Raw genomic sequence first — 20,724 nt, 5'->3', positions numbered from 1 at the left:
AATTAAAGGACATAAATATCTGTGATAAAGATCATGTGAGTGTAAGATCAGAATATACAGTAAATGCATGCAGTTAGTTTGGTTACAAAAGCTATAGTGGACAAAGTTTGCTCAATTTCCTCTAAATATTTAATGCAACTTAAAAGATCACTAAAACTTTGGTTTACTAATGCCAACAATGTGGGATGATTTACCTTTAAAATATGCTTTCAATAAAGCTAAAACAAGCAGCATTATTACTATTGCTCATAGTTACTGTAGGGATTTCAGCAAACCCCTAGCCCCAATTAATAGTCTCTCTTTAACAATCTGGAATACTTAGAAATGCTGTCCACTGTCTGTATTTCTACTTGGAGGTGTGATTGTAATAACTCTAAAAGTGACTCTTTCTGATTCTGTCTGACCTGTAACCAAACCTGTGACCTTTCTGTTATCAGTCTGGGTCCTTCACGATTAGCCTCACCTACATTTCAACTACTGTGTCATCGTTTTGACATTTGATTAAAAAATGTCTTCATTTGTTCATGTTATTGACCTTTTAGAAATTACAGAGAGTGTCAGAGCCGTCCCCGAGAGTCTGCTGCTGGAAATATAAATAAAATGAGAAGAGAGAGAGAGAGAGAGGGAGAGAGAGAGAGAGAGAGAGAGAGAGAGGAATAGATAATATGCCATTCAGATTATGAGGAAAAGGTTGTGACACACAGAGAAAACCAATGGACATTCCCTCCAAATCACCTCTGTCATATCAGAACATTGATGTCAATGATGATGTCTAAGCAATTTTAAAGGAATAGTTCACCTAAAAAGGAACATTATCTCACCATTTTCTCACACTCATGCCATCCCAAATGTGTATGACTTTCTTTCTTCTGCAGAACACAAACAAAGATTTTTAGAAGAATATCTCAGCTATGTAGGTCCATACAATGCACATGATTGATGACCAAAACTTTGAAGCTCCAAAAAGCACATAAAGGCAGTGGAGTGAAAGGGCGAGCGGGAGGGACACAGAGAGAGAGAGAGGAGAGAGAGAGAAAAACTTGCTTGCCGGTCCCCGGACATGCCGTCGCCTGGTCCTCAACCACTCCTCCACCCTTTGGAGGATGACTGCCGCTCCTCCCCAGGCAGACGGCAGCAGCGAGGACTCCACAACAGCGCATCCCTCTTCTTCCCGGGTTTCGGCACCGATGGAGCAGTTCAGGATGGGCAAGGAGGAGGTGGGAACCGGCAGAACAGTCAACATAACTTTAATGATGTAACTGAACTTAAAATAAAATAAACAAACATAAACACACACACACAGCAGCCAAATGTGGCTCTCTCTCTCTCAAACTGGTGTCTCGGGCTCCACTTTATCTCTCTCTCCCGCTGATTACGAGACTCAGCGCCGGCCGTGCACCCTCACGGCCTGGCCACGCCCTCCTTGTCACATCCGGTTAAGATAAGGCTGGGTAAGGAAATGTCCTTCCCTTTACGACTTCAAACACTTCAGACATGTATTGTAAGTTTGGTTCTCTGGTTTGTGTGCAGCTATTTTGTGTTCTCTGTTGTAAATATCGCTGGTGGTCCGGTTGTGACAAACAAAGCGGTTTCTCGCTTAAACGGCGCATCTTGCGAGTGGGGGCTGTGTATTCTGTTGCTTTTGTGCACTCATGAACGTGCACAGAAGAGCAACGCTGGGTGAAGATTTTCTCTAAATAATAAATTAGATTTCGGTATGTTTCTCACCATACCTTATCGTATGCCTTCAGAACAAGGCATGGGTCACATGGAATAATGTTTTAATTATACTTTTGCGTCCTTTTGAAGCTTGAAGAGGTGGACACCATACGCTGACATCGTATGACATCACAGGGGTGAGCTACTGAATTTTAATTTTTTAGGTGAACTATCCCTTTAATCATGTTTGTTAGGCCAAAATGAATTGAAGGGCACAATTAAAAAGTGTGTTCTTGATGAGCTGGTGTGCTGTGCTGTGTAGTCTGGAAATCTGATGTAACTGGTCCATGGGTTGTCAATGTAGATTATTCTATTTTGTGTCCTGTACGGTTTACTTCTGTGTGGACATAAATAAACGATTAAAATGTAAATATATGTATATGTATATACTGAAATCTAAAAGGCTTTCTCAATTCAATTCTGACTGTGTAGGAGTACCTCCTCATATTACTCTGCATATAAAAAGTGCAGTTCTCCTAATCGCCTGTGAAGGGCGCTGAATCACCACGAACACGCATTTAACAGAAGAAATGACCTGAAATGGAGCGTTTATTGGAAATGCTCTTTACAACCACAGACGACCCTGGCTGGTCACTGGCTAATAAAAGCTAATTTATGTTCGTGATGTGTGTTTTAGAGCCTCTGCCCCTATCAATATTGCATTAACTTCCACCCCAATGGATCCTGTAATGCTGTTATACAGAATAGAGTGCTCAGCTTGGCTTTTCTGCATTATCAAGGGTGTGATAGAGAGGGAAAGCTAGAGGATGTGGCATTTGAGTAGGTTGCTGTCTAATATGCAGGAACCCAGTGCTGATCAATCCGAGAGGGAGTTCAGATACCATTCCTGTGTTATTGTTTGTAAAAGTGGTGTATTAGTTAAATGCAAACATGCATTGTTGCAATCACATATAATTGTTCACTGTAATTGCTTTGCATTTATTGATATATTAATTATTAGCTGCAATATAACATTAAACATGTGATGTGAACTGAGATACACTGACTGTGTGAATCTCACAAAGTAATGTCAAAATCATATTTAACTGGCAAAATCTAAAGTACTTGCTTTATTTTGCATAAAGACAGTTAATAAAATACTATTGTATTTAACAAATGTACTTTAAGCCCCCCCCATTGTCTTAAGAAACTGCAACCTTCTTTTGTCCGTTGGGTAATTTTTGACCCGTATTAAAAACCATTCAAAATGTATAAATTCGTGATTAGTGTACAACGGCACTAAAGACACCCCTTAACAAAAATCTCTTTTATTGTGGTCCCAAAGTGTATAATGATATGGGGGAATTATATATACTGAATTAATCAAGCTAAATAATTTTTAAAGAATATTTTTAAAAAGTTTAAAAACTTGACAAACAGTGGCCAAAGGTTTCTTAATTCACGTTTATTTCAGTAACTTTTGTCATATTATATCTTAACTATATTACAACAATTTCTAATTTATTCTGCTTGTAGAAAATCAACAGTGTGCATTTTAGAGTAACAATTTTAGTACATGCCTGTTTCACAATTGTGAATCTCTATTGCCTTTTCCAGCAATCAAAATGAGCCCAATTTGCATGTCGATTGCAACAAATCCATTCTGTCCAACTAATGTCAAACAATTTGTTTCAGTGTTACAGGGGTTTAGGAAGGTGCTGTAATAGTTCTTTCTGCCATCTAATGTTTTAGAAGAAAATTATATTCAATAGGTCTTTTACCATTGGGGGACCTTTAGCCCCATTGTACCCCATCATATAAAATCATGTTAGTAAATGAATTTACTAACATATTACCTGAGGTAAACTTAACAGAGCTTTCTTTATTTCAAGGTTTCTGCTATCACTTGATATTATAAAATGAGTCTGTGACAGAAAGCCACAAACATATGGCCTTTTAAAAAATGTGATCCACTGGGTCAACTTGCCCCAGGTAGGAGTAAGTTGCTCCTGGTTAGTGGGGAAGATGAGCCACCTGAGGGTAAACTGACCAACTGAGCTTTACAGTGAAACACTGATTAAAATTACACAAATGAATTTTGTATCTAAAATTACTAATCTATAATCTATTTATTTATTGATTATAATCTCCTACTTTTCCCTTGTTTCCTTTAACACAGGATTGTTTTTGCATGTAAATGATGGAATGATTTGGATTAATCACTAAGCCTATAGCCTTAAGTAAATACCTAAATTCTTTGCCATTTCACTCCTTTAGTCCTTATTTTAACTTTATTTTAACATTATAAACAGAACAGTTCTTGGAGCTAATTTATTTTTATACAAATTCATAGCTGTACTAAAATCTTTGGTGAAATAAAATCACACCTTTATGTCCTCTTTTAATTGTAAACATTAGAAACAGAACAGTTAGTTTCTATAACAAATTTGTTTCAGTAAAAACCAGTGGCTCAACATTTTGCCCCATAAGGCCCTTTCCCACTGCAGGGACTAAAGCCTGTTTTAGGTACTTATCCTAGTACATTTCATTGTTTTCGCACCTGAGGAGCTATAATTCCTCAAAGCTGTTTTAAGGGTTAGGAAAGGGTCTATTGTGACTATTTTAGAAAAAAGCATCTAGCTTACTTTAGGGCTAATATTGTGGTAATGAAATAATGGGTACTTATACACTGGATATACACCATTATTCATATGTAATTTTGTACCTGAATCAATTTGCTTTGGCACAACAATCAGTAAACCTCAAATGTAAAAAAGAAATTCTTTGGCCAGCAAAAAAACAAATATCTTTTTTTTTTTTTGGCATAAAAACATACCTCTTTTCCCATGTGCTTCTCCTCTTCACAGCCATTATAGAAAGGATGGATACTTCCTGCTAACAAGGTCAGGTAAAAATAAATAAATAAAAAAGTACAGTTGCCTAGATACACGAGGTGGGTCAACTTACCCTCAGGCTCATCTTACCCCAATCTCCTCTATATATATATATATATATATATATATATATATATATATATATATATATATATACAGTATATGTAAATACACACACACACTGGCGGCCAAAAGTTTGGAATAATGTACAGATTTTTCTCTTATGGAAAGAAATTGGTACTTTTATTCACCAGAGTGGCATTCAACTGATCACAATGTACTGTATAGTCAGGACATTAATAACGTGAAAAATTACAATTTGAAAAAAAATGTTCAGAACTTCTTAAACTACTTCAAAGAGTTCTCATAAAAAAATCCTCCATGTGCAGCAATGACAGCTTTGCAGATCCTTGGCATTCTAGCTGTCAGTTTGTCCAGATACACAGGTGACATTTCACCTCACGCTTTCTGTAGCACTTGCCATAGATGTGGCTGTCTTGTCGGGCACTTCTCACGCACCTTACAGTCTAGCTGATCCCACAAAAGCTCAATGGGGTTAAGATCCATAACACTCTTATCCAATTATCTGTTGTCCAATGTCTGTGTTTCTTTGCCAACTCTAACCTTTTCTTTTTGTTTTTCTGTTTCAAAAGTGCTGTTTCTTTGCAGTTCTTCCCATAAGGCCTGCACCCCTGAGTCTTCTCTTTACTGTTGTACATGAAACTGGTGTTGAGCGGGTAGAATTCAATGAAGCTGTCAGCTGAGGACATGTGAGGCGTCTATTTATCAAACTAGAGACTCTGATGTACTTATCCTCTTGTTTAGTTGTACATCTGGCCTTCAACATCTCTTTCTGTCCTTGTTAGAGCCAGTTGTCCTTTGTCTTTGAAGACTGTAGTGTACACCTTTGTATGAAATCTTCAGTTTTTTGGCAATTTCAAGCAATATAAAGCCTTCATTTCTCAAAACAACGATTGAATGATGAGTTTCTAGAGAAAGCTGTTTCTTTTTTGCCATTTTTAACCTAATATTGACCTTAAGACATGCCAGTCTATTGCATACTGTGGCAACTCAAAAACAAACACAAAGACAATGTTAAGCTTCATTTAACAAACCAAATAGCTTTCAACTGTGTTTGATATAATGGCAAGTAATTTTCTAGTTCCAAATTAACAATTTAGCATGATTACTCAAGGATAAGGTGTTGGAGTGATGGCTTCTGGAAATGGGGCCTGTCTAGGTTTGATCAAAAATGACTTTTTTCAAATAGTGATGGTGCTGTTGTTTTACATCAGTAATGTCCTGACTATACTTTGTGATCAGCTGAATGCCACTTTGGTGAATTAAGGTACCATTTTCCTTCCGAAACAGCAAAATCTGTACATTACTCCAAACTTTTGGCCGCCACTGTATACAGTAATGTGCAAAAGTTTTAGGCACTTGTGAAAAATGTTGCATAGTGAGGATGTCTTCAAAAATAATGGCATAAATAGTTTTCATTGATCAATTAATGTCATGCAAAGTCCAGTAAACATAAAAAAGTCAATATTCCTAGGTACACCTGGACACAGTTTTTCTTTGTTGTTGGCAGATAGGATGTCCCAAGCTTCTTGGAGAATTCGCCACAGTTCTTCTATCTGTTTAGGCTGTCTCAATTGCTTCTGTCTCTTTATGTAATCCCTGACTGACTCGATGTTCAGTGGGGGGCTCTGTGGGGGCCATGCCATTTGTTGCAGGGCTCCCTGTTCTTCTATTCTATTTTATCTGCAAAAGGAATGTTTAGGAGTCTAAAATGTATAATTCCTATTTACACCCTAAAGCTGAAGATATACAGTAAATAACCACCTTAAGACAAATGTTTTTGTGAAACATCTTATGTGCCTAAGACTTTATACTTGCACAGTATATATATATATATATATATATATATATATATATATATATATATATATATATATATATATATATATATACCAATCAGCCACAACATTAAAACCACCTGCCTAATATCGTGTAGGCCCCCTATATATATATATATACACAGTGTTGCGTAACGTTACTTTTAAAAATAACTCGTTAGAATATTGTGTTACTCCTTAAAAAAGTAACTTAATTAATTAAAAAGTTAATTTTTATGGAACTATAACTGTATCTTTTGTGTTATTTTTGCATTACTTTTTTCTCACAGACACTTTCTCTTCTGCTATGCTGTGTATTCCATACAAATAAGCCATGCATTGCATACAATACACATTACAGGTCATGCTAGCTTCTGTACAACACTCATTTCAAAACAACATAGTAAACAATCAGACATTTAGAAAGTAGGTCTTCCCATCATATTTATAATAAAGAATTAATAACATGAATATGCATGATTTGTTTTTCCAATTGGTTGGTCGTTCCAATTTCTCCTAATTTAAATAGAAGTGACTCGTCTCTGCTTAAAGTCTCTGGCCTCACAATCTATAGAACAATCATGCCCATCATGCACTACGTCTCCTCCCAGAAGTTTGCACACTTGTACTACTGATTTCTCGCAATACAGGGAAAGTAGTGGTGTAGAAAAGAAATGCGTTACTTTATTTAAAAAGTAACTCCAATGTTATGGTCTAAAATAAATAAATATTGCTTTACTCGTTACTCAAAAAGTAATCTGATTACATAATGTGTGTTATTTGTAACACATTACCCCCAACACTGTATATATATATATATATATATATATATATATATATATATATATATATACACATACACACACACACACACACACACACACATATACAGTATATATATATACACTGTATGTACACTGTATGTACTGTATATTGTTTGTTTTGATGGTCTTGACAAAGTCACAACATTTGGTTCCAGTATAAAAAAAAACTATCCTGTATTTATAACGTATTCTTTACCTGTCCCGGGTCAAAAATGACCCTAAGACAATAGAAGGGTTAATAATATATAAAATGTCTTGCATTACGGTAATAAGAGTACTTTTTCACATCATTGTAGGCAACTGACAATTGGGGGTGTTGTGGTCCTCTTAAAATAGGCTTAATTTTCTGTGTGCAAAATATATATATATTTTTATATATATATTTGATTTTGGTGTGCAATATGGACATGCCTTTTGACTGTGGTTGCAATAAAAATATCTCATCTTTTCAGTTGCATTTATATGCAGTTAATGCATATTGATTATATGATTTATTACATATAAATCTCCCATTTAAACACATTTTTAAATCGCATTTTGAGTATATATTTTTGGTTACTGGTCTTGTGACCTCACACAATGCACCACTGGTAGGGCAGATTTAAAATTTAGTTTGAGCTTGATCAAAAACAGAAGACTAGACAGACCTGGCTTTCTCATATATTGGCTATAAAACTGTTTTGTTTAGCTGTGGTATTCCATGGCATTAACCAAGCAATCCAGCCTGAGGATCAAGTCTATCCACTTATGACCCCATCAACATCTCAACATTCCTTCCTGTTGGAACATTACAGATGTCAAAACACTGTGTTCAGTGAGCTGGCTCATGCAGCGTATAATGCAAGGGTGGGTGGGGGGAGTGGTGCCAGTTGCCTCTGCAAAGGCATTGGCGTGAGTGCCATTTGAAGGATGTGGAGATTACAGGAACTGAATCAAAGAAAATAACTGCCCCATGTGGCCACATTACCTTTGAATTTGTTGCAGTGCCTTCACTAAGTGCCAGTACAGTATAGAGTTTACTTACAAGGGTCATTCCTACTATGCAATACATATTAGTGTTAATATATTGGATAAAATATCAAACACATTTTTCTTTTTTTTTTTTTTTCATCTCAATTAAGTGAACATAGGAGTGAATTTTTAATCATTTTACTTCCTTACATGATAAATTGTAAGGAAGTTAACAGTTCCAGTTCTTATTCCTCTTAACAGTTCCGGTTCTTATTCCTCTTAACAGTTCCGGTTCCTTGACTGTTCTGATTGTTTTTGTACTTTTAAGGAATAATCGTTTGGAAGTAAGAAATGCAATTCTCATTGCATTTTCTGCCTTAAGCAGCCTGTTTCCAAATGATAAGATAATTTTGCATTTTGACAGAGCATATACAGTACATCAGAAATATTATTTTACACAGGCTTTTTAGAGGCATAAATACAATCCAACAATTGATCCTTACTATATATTGAATATTAAATAAATTATAAACAAGCAAAACAAATTCATATTTCATTCATTAATTTATTCTTTTATAAAATTCCATTGATTAAAACAAAACTCATGTGTATCTTAATTTACACATTGTCCTATGAACAACCTGCCTGGTTGAAGTCTCACAAAATTACACAAAAACAGTTTTCAACTCTACTTATTAGTCATGGTTTTATTGAATTCTGTGAAGTTTTGTGGTATTAGTTGGTTTGTCTCACTTTAAATCAATTTTTTTCAAAGTGGGGGCTTAAGGGGGTCACAGTCTTGTACATTTTGTCAGAGACTGAGCTAACTGTCTAAGACTTTGACAACCCCTGGTCTAAAACTTTCCATTCTTTTTGTTTAAAAATACAGAAATCTGCATGATAAACTCGAAATTTGAAAGCTGTTAAAAAACATGTTGGCACCCTCATGTAATCTAATTCTCAATGAGCAATGGTTAATTTGAGCTCTATTTCCATCCTGTTCATTTTCTTGCCATCGTGTAAACAGTAAATTTATAACTGATCAAGTTTAAATGCCTGAGCTTATGCCTGAACATATTTCTGAAAGTCTTGTATAGCCCTTTAAAAGAAATATTTCCTTCGATAACAACACAAGAATATTATTCTTTTAAAAGTTACAGAGTTTAAAAGGTACTACATAACAGGAATGACCCAAATGGTATCAGCATAGACATCAGGCAGGATCTGCTGTGTGAATCTAAGTGCTGACCCTAAAATATAGTAGTGAAACAAATAGCTGAAGTGCACTGCAATAAAATGAGTTCATACCAGCCTCTGCAGTTATTATCGATTCCTCTACAGAAACTACTGTTCTTTCATTTTGATAGATAATGGTCTCTAAAAGACCTAAAGAACAAGTAGTCAGTTTCATTAGTCTCTTGTTTTATTAAAAAATGTAAATGTCTTTCTCTTTTTTGAAAGATCGTACGTATCTGCATCAGAGAAAGAAAGCTCTGGTGAGTGAATTTGCCTTTTTTAACATTCTGTGCTTTTGTAATGTTGGGTATTAAAGGTAGAATTTTCCCTTTTTGACATTGGTCTCAGGAGTGGACCACCGAGAGAAGAAGTTTATAGCACATCATAAGTGTGGTGATCACCGTGAAGGCGTGATGAGCGCCTGTACATATCTCTACGTTGATGAGGCCAAATGTGACCAGCACATGGAAACTTTCCTGAAATGCATTAAAGCATCAGGTAGAAAACAATCTATAAAGTTGTTTAGTAATTATGAAAACTGTCATTATTTACTAACCCTCATGTCATTCCAAACTCATATGCTGTTATTGTTTTATTTATTTTGTCCAGTGGAATACTAAAGGAGAAATTTTGAAGAATTTGCATGGTATAATTCATGCTTGTCAAGCTCCAAAAAGGAGAACAAATGGCACTGAAGCACCACAAAAGTGGTCTTTACAACTTGTGCACTATATTCCAAGTTTTCTGAAGCCATACAATAACTTTGTGTGAGGAATAGACTGAAATGCAGAAAAATCTTTATAGACTGATAATCTTCTCCATCGAAGCTCATAAAACTAATTCATTCATTTCAAATTTTGTGTCTTTAAACGCATTGCGCCAGGTTTTATGTCATTGACACAAAACGCTATTGGTTTTCATTTGTGTCATAACTGACGAACATGGCGCTCGAATATTTGGAATGGAAAATTATGTTTCAGAGCTGCAGCCAAGGGCAAGATTTTCAGTTACTAACAACTTGAATTTTGGTCTGTTCCCCACACAAAGCTACTGCATGGCTTCAGAAGACTTAGGCCTTATCCGCACTAATACATTTTCGGTTGAAACGCATTTATTTTGCTACGTTTACTCCTCTGTTCCACACAGAAACAGCATTTTCCTCTACCAAAAAATTTCTCTAATACCGCATACTTTGCAGAATGATTATGATAGGAAACTTAAAACAGAGTTTTCAACCAAAAACATACTAGTGTGGACATGGCCTTAGAATACAACGCACAAGTCGTAAGGACTATGGTTTTATGGTGTCTTTTGTCCTTTTTAGGACCCCTTTGGAGCTGTGATCACTATTAGGATTAGAGTTTTCAGATTAATCGCAACCTTTAATTGAACAATGTGTTGGGGGTGGGGGGGGTGGGGGTGGGCAGGGGGGTTCCTTGGAACTTACCTCGAAGATATTATCCTGATTTTATTTTAGTGTGTGTTTCTTTTTTAGTACACCAAGTACTTGGTGTGAGATCAAGGCATGGAAACAGCCCAACTTGTGAAAGCTTTTATATTTGTGAATATGTATGCTGCTCAAGTTTTCCATTATTCCAGCACTATTGGAGAAACACCCATTTGAATGCATCTGAAACACTTAAGTATACCTGCATAGAATTCATTCAGCGTTCCTGGAAAATTGCTTCCTAAAAAAGCACAGTTACACTTTCATTGCATCATTTACCTCTAAAATAACTCTAAAAGAAAATCACCTGCCTGCTCAGGTGGAAGTTCTGAAGATGGTTTCTCAGCTATTAAGATGACAGCCTTGGGTGCCAACAATTCTTGGTAAGACTGGGTCAGACAGGGTTCATTCCTCAAAAAACATGGGTTAAAATACTTCACCTTGGTGAACTAATCGGGTTCCTCATCCTTCCCTCGGGCATCTTGCAGCTCCAGTTCTCAGAGGTGCTGGTGAAATGGAGATGTTTTTTTAGTTTCCTGGCTGCCAAGCAGGGGAAAAACGGCGTGGAGGTGCTCGAGCAGAAATTGAATCTCGAGCAATTGCAGGTACACTTTGGGTTCATACTGCGGCCAAAACACAGATCCACAGACACTAAAGCTTGTTTAATACTGCATAAGTTCTATATGGCAGCCTTTGCAAATCTGACCTACAGTGAGTCACTGGAGGCTACAAGTAACTATTGCATTCTCTATATAGCAAACATGCCATTGAATTCATAAACATTTTATGCCAGTATATAATTAAAAATGTGCTTAACATATTCCTATAAATATTAATTTATAAGGCACCTTTATCTAAAGCAATTACACTTGCAGTACACTTATACATGTACAATCCCACTGGAGCAACCTATGTCTTGCTCAAGGGCACAATACCTGTCATGGATCACCTCTTGTAGTGTTTGAGTATGTAACCTATTAGATATTAGCAAACATTTGTTACCACGATTGTCCTGTATAATACGGAGGGCCCTATTTTAAGAGCACTAGCACTAGGCGCAGCGCTATGCCATAAGTCATAAGTGCAAAGTCAATTGGCATGGCCATGAAGTTGTGGTATTTTAGTGCAAGCATGCAGCAATTCTAGGTGCAAGTGGTTTTGGTGAAATCGCGCTCACAAGGCGCTAATCGGATCAAGTGCAACTTAAGTGCAAGGTTCTTCTCTGGCACTGTCTGCATCCTATTATATAGTCCATTCCCTGTCATGCACTAGTGATATAAACAAAGACAGCACATTAATAAGAAGTTGGTAGTGTAAATGGACAGTATGCAATGAATTAGTAGAATAGAAATATGAACTTATTTAACTGCATCTTTGTTAAATGGGTCACGCTCCTTTCATACACATAGAAAATGTGGTTCAGGATCAATGGATGTAAACTCTGTTAAATTATAGAGAATGTAAGTATTATTATCATTTTCATCTACTGACACACAAATAATGGCTAGTATTAACCGAGATTTTATCGGCACGCACTTCACATATACCGGTCGATTTCGATTTGGAAAATGTTTAATAATTTACTGAAACATGACAAAATTTATCCAAAAATATTTCTACATTCAAATTAAATTTGAATTTGAAAAATCACTTGACAACATGTGGAAAAATAACAATACAAATTAGATCATAAATACAATTGTGAATATAAACATAATTATAATAATAATTGAAAAAGAAACCATGACCTATAGATAGTTTAACACGAATCTCATACAAAAATAAAACTATTGTCGGGGACATAATTTGATGTTCCATCATATTTTCAGAATTTGGACAGAAACTTTGTTAACACTTGCTGGAAATGCAAATGCAGGGAACTGAATTTGGACCTTGTGTTGAAAACATGTGGTACTGAAACATCTTAGCGCAATTACCTATTTTTCAGGAAAATAGCAAATTGCGATCTGCGCCACTTATTTACCATACAATACACCCACAGTTAATTCAAACACCCAGTCACGGCCACTTGCGCTTTGCGCTGGCACAAACATTTTGCTTAGAATTAGCGAAAATTGGATAAGACGTAGCACACGGTAATAGCACGTAGCTCTGCGCTTTGTACACTTACAAAAATAGATTTCGGAATTGTCCCATATAATACGGGATCATCCCATATAATACAAATATTGTCCCATATAGTACGGAATCATCTTGTATTTAAGGGAACAGAATTGGACTCCATATTAAAAAGCAGTTTGTCTCAGATTTTTAGCATTTTGTTATTTGCATTCCAATCAGTTTCACATGCGATTATAAATTTTATTTATTACAGATTAGAATGGAAAACAAATTGAGATAAATGGACCTGGTGCTTTTTGTCCTTTTTGGAGCTTGACAGGCTGTGATTGCTGAATGCTTTCATTCAATGGAAAAGAACAGTGTAAACACACTGCAAAATTTCTCCTTTTGTTTTTAGCGGAAAAAAGAGAGTCATGTGGGTTTGGAATTACATGATAGTGAGCAAATGGTGACATAATTTTATTTTTTGGCCAAACAACTCCATTAATCTCACTGTTTTTGGCCAATTGTTTGGCGAGGAAAAAATATGAGCACTGTTTTTTGTTTGCAGACATGTTTAGCCAGGCTCGGAGCTCAAGGCAACATTCAGAGCTGGTTCTCTGATGGATGTTCACACTCATCAGGGTGAGAAACACCAGTTTCCCATAGCTCTTCTGACACTCAGACTTATAAATCTTCTCAATCAATGACAGACAATGAAGTTATCTTAAGAACTGAAGAGAACTACTCAAGAACTCTTTCAAAGGGTGCTCCATTATACAGCCCCCTGAGTCAACTAAACCCCTCCAGTCCCTAAACTACATTATTAACATAAAATGTGTTTGTAACTTCATCTAAAAGCACTTAGAAACATTTACTTGGCAAAATCGACCAATAAAACGATGATGTAATGATGTATTTGATTAGATGTTTAAAAACATCACCTGTGACGTTCTAAATTTGAAATCCTACTTTATCGTTTCCTCTAAGCACTGTCGACTTGTTGGACTGGAACAGTCTGATTGATGAGAGAACAAAGATATCTGATCTTCTAGTTGTCCTGAAACTGCAGGAAGGCAGACAGTGGTGAGAAACAGATACTTTAACCACAGCATAAATTAAGCGAGTTATCGATTTCTTGTGATCTAATTGGTTCCATAAACACTGCAAAGGCCCTTTTGCAGTTTTGAGTTTTTCAAAGGAATTAAATTACGATGGCATACCTGTAATTTTTCCTGAAAGAGAAACAAGACTGTTTACAAGACGCTTCCATCATGAGGCAGTGAAAATGGTCTCATTCCTTTCTTGTTCAATGGTGTGACTTAAAGGTGAAGTATGCAATTTTACCACCAAATGGAATTGTAAATTGCTATTGGAATTGTTCAAACTAACAGCAGTGGATTAGTGGATTAACTCTAATTAAACTTAGGCTCTTAACTCATCCTGCAATGTTTATGCATCAAACATGATTGAAACCTGAAATCTAGCTTATTGAGGAGAGGAGAATTTTTTTAGTTGAAAAAATCTCATTATTAACACTGAAGGAGGAGCCCGAAACATATCTAGAGACTTGGGCCAATAAGGAACCACCTAGAAACAATCTAGCAAGGCCCTAGCAACAATCCAGAAGACCCTAGCAATGCACTGGCAACCACTGACAACATGCTAGCATCATCACAGCTCAAGCACGAGTTGTGAACAAGCAAGCAGCACTCACATTTTCTTCTGAAAATGCAAATTAAATGTAACTACTGTATATCTGTATATGTGTGTATATTGCATTTCTTCATTTTTTCTTCAAGCAGACTGGTCAGTTGGAGCCTCTTCTGTGAAAGTTCAATGAGGAAGAGGAGAAGCAGATGAATAAATGATTCAGCGATTGGACGTCGTGGCTAAGGTGCATTCATTGACTGTGTTCCTCGTATAGTTCTCATGTGGTATTCATGCAGAGTGTCAGAAGGTCATGGTCTAACAAATATTCAAGGATGAAGAATGTAAGAGATCGATTTAGAAAGCCTTCAGTAGAGTGTGGAGGTTAGAGAGCTGTTCCACCTGTCAACTTGATGTGAGGAACATGCATCGGGTTTATGTTGCACTGTGAAAGGCAGAAACAAGCGGTTCCTGTTTTTTTTTTAGCCTCTAAGTAACAAATCAAACACATTGTTTAGCTATTTCATTTAACAGTAGTGTTTTTTCTGAACTGGTTGCAAGAAATATACAAATCAAAGGTTTTTACAAGTTGGAGCTGTGGCCTAGTTATTAGCTCCAGAAATGTTGAGTCATAGTGCTCATGTGGGAGATGTGGGTTCAGAATCAGCATCCATCACGCTTCAATTCCATTATTCCCCCTCTCCTTCAGCATTTATTTACTTTCTCTAACAATACTACTACTACTACTACTACTACTACTACTACTACTACTACTAATATATATATATATATATATATATATATATATATATATATATATATATATATATATATACATATATATACACACACACACACACAAATACACTCATGAGCCAAAACATTATGACCACCTGCCTAATATGCTGTTGGTCCTCTACGGCATGGACTCTACAAGACCCCTGAAGGTATCCTGTGGTATCTGGCACCAAAACATTAGCAACAGATCCTTCAAGTCCTGTAAGTTGCGAGGTGGAGCCGCCATGGATCAGACTGGTTGGTCAAGCACATCCCTCAGATGCTCAATCGGATTGAGATCTGGGGACTTTGGAGGCCAAGTCAACACCTTGAACTCTTCATCATGTTCCTCAAACCATTCCCAAACAATGTGTGCAGTGGGTCAGGGTGCATTATCCTGCTGAAAGAGGCCACTGCCATCAGGGAATACCATTGCCATGAAGGGGTGTACCTGGTCTGCAACGATGTTTAGGTAGGTGGCATGTGGCACCACGATATAGAGGTGGTGGTGTAGTGGACTAAAGCACTGAACTGGTAGTGGAAGGTTGTTGGTTCAATCCTGTTGGAAGATGAACCTTCGCCCCAGTCTGAGGTCCAGAGCACTCTGGAGCAGGTTTTCATCAAGGATGTCTCTGTACATTGCTGCATTCATCTTTCCCTCGATCCTGACTAGTCTCCCAGTTCCTGCTGCTGAAAAACATCCCCACAGCATGATGCTGCCACCACCATGCTTCACTGTAGGGATGGTATTGGCCAGGTTATAAGCGGTGCCTGGTTTCCTCCAGACATGATGCTTGCCATTCAGGCCAAAGAGTTCAATCTTTGTTTCATCAGACCAGAGAATTTTGTTTCTCATGGTCCGAGAGTCCTTCAGGTGCCTTTTGGCAAACTCCAGGCAGGCTGTCATGTGCCTTTTACTGAGGAGTGGCTTCCGTCTGGCCACTCTACCATACAGGCCTGATTGGTGGAGTGCTGCAGAGATGGTTGTTCTTCTGGAAGGTTCTCCTCTCTCCACAGAGAAATGCTGGAGCTCTGTCAGAGTGACCATCGGGTTCTTGGTCACCTCCCTGACTAAGGCCCTTCTCCCCTGATCGCTCAGTTTGGCCGGGCGGCCAGCTCTAGGAAGAGTCCTGGTGGTTCCAAACTTCTTCCATTTACAGATGATGGAGGCCACTGTGCTCACTGGGACCTTCAATGCTGCAGAAATTTTTCTGTACCCTTCCCAGATCTGTGCCTCGATACAATCCTGTCTCGGTGGTCTACAGACAATTCCTTGGACTTCATGGCTTGGTTTGTGCTCTGACATGCACTGTTAACTGTGGGACCTTATATAGACAGGTGTGTGCCTTTCCAAATCATGTCTAATCAACTGAATTTGCCACAGGTGGACTCCAATCAAGTTGTAGAAACATCTCAAGGATTATCAGTGGAAACAGGATGCACCTGAGCTCAATTTTGAGTGTCATGGCAAAGGCTGTGAATACTTATGTGAGTGATTTTTTTTTTTCCCGTTTTTTATTTTTAATAAATTTGCAAAGATTTCAAACAAACTTCTTTCACGTTGTCATTATGGGGTATTGTTTGTAGAATTTTGAGGAAAATAATGAATTTAATCCATTTTGGAATAAGTCTGTAACATTACAAAATGTGGAAAAAGTGAAGCGCTGTGAATACTTTCCAGATGCACTGTATGTATTATCTACCCAATTTTTTTTGCTGCTACTGTATTCATAAAAATACTGTATTTAATTTCTTGTCACTTTCTACCTGGCAGCTACCCCAATAAATGCTATGTCCATATATGGTATAAGCTTATCTGCTGAATACTATGTCATAGTATGTTATGTTTACATTCACAGCATTTTCTATTATATTGCTATATCTTTTGCATTACCTGTTTTATCTGACACTTTCACACTAGAACTGTGTACTGGTCGGCACTGCACTGTCTCTTACTGTGCCTATTGTCCTGTTTTTAGCAATTATTGTACCATATTGTACTGTTTGCACACGTGCACTTTATGTAGTAATGTGTAGGTCTTATTTAGTCTGTGTAGTCTCACGTAGTTCTGTGTTTTTTTTATGTTGTTTTTATGTTGTTTTATGTAGCACCCTGGTCCTGGAGGAATGTTGTTCCGTTTCACTGTGTACTGTACTAGCTGCATATGGTTGAAATGACAATACTTGACTTGACTTGTGCCACAGTAGACCTTATGTTGGTTCAGACCAGACGGGATAGCTTTCGTTGCCCTCGTTGCCTTATTAGGAGATGATCAATGTTATTCGCTTCACCTGTGAGTGGTCATAATGTGTTGGCTCATTGGTGTATATACTGTATATATATATATATATATATATATATATATATATATATATATATATATATATATATATACACACACACACACACACACACACACACACACACACACACATTCACTGAACACTTTCTTAGGTACACCTGTACACCTACTTATTCATTCGATTATCTAATCAGCCAATCATGTTGCAGCAGTGCAATATATAAAATCATGCAAATACGAGTCAGCAGCTTCAGTTAATGTTCACATCAATCATCAGAATGGGGAAAAAATGTGATCTCAATGATTTCGACTGTGGCATAATGTGTGGTGCCAGACAGGCTGGTTTGAGTATTTCTGTTATTGCTGATCTCCTGGGATTTTCATGCAAAACTGTGACATGCAGTGTCTCTAGAGTTTACTCAGAATGGTGCCAAAAAAAAAAAAAAAAAAAAAAAAAAAAAACATCCAGTGAGCAGCAGTTCTGTGGATGAAAATGCCTTGTTGATGAGAGAGGTCAACAGAGAATGGCCTGACTGGTTTGAGCTGACAGAAAGGCTATGGTAACTCAGATAACCCCACTGTACAATTGTAGTGAGCAGAATAGCATCTCAGAATGCACAACATGTCGAACTTTGAGGTGGATGGGCTACAACAGCAGAAGACCACGTCGGGCACTTTATTAGGACCATAGCGTTCCTAATAAAGTGCTCAGTGTGTGTATATTCTGAAGATCATCAGTGTTGTTATTGCTTATGTTATAACATAATTATTTGTTGGCAAGGTAATATCAGGAAAGAAAAGTGCAACATTAATTAAAATGCTGTTGTGGAGAGATTTTCTTCAACTGATTTATATAGGCTATGTTTTAAAATGCATTCTTGTGTATGCTGAGCAGCATGTGGTTGAAAATGGCATCAGGTTGATGGTGGATGCAGAGCAGTTGTAATTCCAACCTGCGATCAGCTGACTTGCTGTAGAGATGAAGAGGATCTTCAGTAGAGACAAAGCCGTCATATTCAACACCTATCAGTGCTACCTCAAAGTGAGCTTCACACTGACACACACACACACATAAACGCATGACACATATGTAGGGTGTAAACATGGATCAGAGGATGGCATTCTGGGATTTATCTTCAGTGAGATGGTAAGATGCTTTGCAGCAAACATGCTCTGTGTTTGTCAGTGTGGGTCAGTACATAACATAATTTAAAGTTACAGTTCACCCATAAATGAAAATTCTGTCCTCATTTACTCACCCTCCTGTTATTTCATACTTGTATGACTTGCTTTCTCCCATGGAACACAAAAGTAGATTTTAGACAGAGTGAGAGCCTCATTCACCATTCACTTTTATTGACTGGATAAAAGATGCAATTAAAGTAAATGGTGACTGAGACATTCTGCCTAACATTTAATTTTGTGTTCAACTGGAGAGACAAAAAGTCACTCGTGTTTGGAACAATTTAAGCGTGAGTAAATGATGACAGAACTTTCTTTTTGGGTGAACTATTGCTTTAACATTTAGATAATGCAACATCAAAACTGACATTTAACACTTTGGTGGTTGCAAAGTATCATTGCATTGCAATTAATCCTGAAAGGAAATAAATTATGATGATAGTGATGATTAAATGCATGCAGTGCACACACTCATTAGAGCTTTGAATACATTTTAAAGGGGGCATATTCTAAATATTTTTAGCATATAAGAGGTCCACTTAAAATGTAAGTCAAGGTTTCTTGTAGGGATACTTAAGCTTGACCAATTTATCTAGGTAATTTTAATTTTAATTAATAATAATAGTTATACTAACTATTAATAATTAATTATTCCTTTAATTAAGCAGTCTGTTTTTGCTACTGTACCTTTTAGAGTTCTGTATGTAAATGATGCTTTGTGTTGTGAATGTCAAACTATGTCTACATTGTAGACCAAACTTCTATTTCAAAAGAGCAAGAAAAATGTTGCTTCCTTGACATTTTCTCTTTAAAACAATGGTATTTTTTCTGAAACTGAAATCATTCTCTTTGCTCAGAAGGCATTTGCTAATGTCTCCATGGACGTTGAGCTGTCGATGAGAGAGGGCTGGTGTTTCAGTGCTAAGTCTCATGTCTCAAGTCTCATTTATTTATAAAGTACTTTCAATGTACACTGTAGCACCAAAGTGCAGTACATTGAAAATAACATATACAAACAACTATAAACACATCACACAATAACCAAAACTGTAGGAAATGAAAACAAGCATAAAAAAGACAACAACCAGAGTCCATAAAGTATTAAAAGCCAATGAAAAAAAATTTTTTTTAACGCAAATTAAAAATAGAAATAGAAGTCGAGGATCTAATCTCAAGAGGTAGACCATTCCACAACCTCGGACCAGCAACTGAAAAAGCCCGATCCCCTTTGAGCTTTAAGCACGATCTGAGAACAGTCAGATTGGCCGATCTTAGTGATCTACATGAGTAATGCAAATGTATAAGCTCAGTGAGGTAACCAGAGGCCATACCATGAACCACTTTCAAAACAAATAACAGGACCTTGTATTGAATTCTATACTGTACCGGTAACCAATGTAGTGAAGCCAATAATGGTGAAATGTGGTCCCTCCTCTTAGTATTTGTGAGAAGCCTAGCAGCCGCATTTCGGACTAGCTGCAATTGTGACATAGATGACTGACTAGTCCCCAAGTAAAGGGCATTGCGGTAGTCGAGGCTGGAAGAGATAAAAGCATGTACAACTTTCTCCAGATCACTGAAGGATAAAATCGATTCCATTTTGGCAATGGCTCTTAGTTGATAAAAACAACTTTTCACAACAGCCTTAATCTGTTTGTCAAGTTTTAGTGCTGAATCAAAAACAACACCCAGATTTTTCACTTGGCTTTGCAGATTAACGGCTCATGACCCTAAGCCATTGGTAATATCTACACCACATACATTAGATCCAAAGATAATGATCTCCGTTTTCTTCTCATTTAACTGGAGAAGATGTTGACCCAGCCAACCTTGAACCTCTTC

At 37.0% G+C, this 20,724-nt stretch overlaps 1 pseudogene; it reads left to right on the top strand.

Annotated features, from left to right (window-relative positions):
- The window catches only part of LOC127431084 (proline dehydrogenase 1, mitochondrial-like), a 39,559-nt pseudogene that overhangs the window by 11,553 nt on the left and 7,282 nt on the right, over positions 1–20,724 (top strand).

The sequence above is a fragment of the Myxocyprinus asiaticus genome, chromosome 3, assembly GCF_019703515.2.
Source record: "Myxocyprinus asiaticus isolate MX2 ecotype Aquarium Trade chromosome 3, UBuf_Myxa_2, whole genome shotgun sequence".
Lineage (NCBI taxonomy): Eukaryota > Metazoa > Chordata > Actinopteri > Cypriniformes > Catostomidae > Myxocyprinus > Myxocyprinus asiaticus.
Note: the sequence above shows the minus strand (reverse complement) of the source record. Positions and strands in the feature narration are given on the sequence as shown.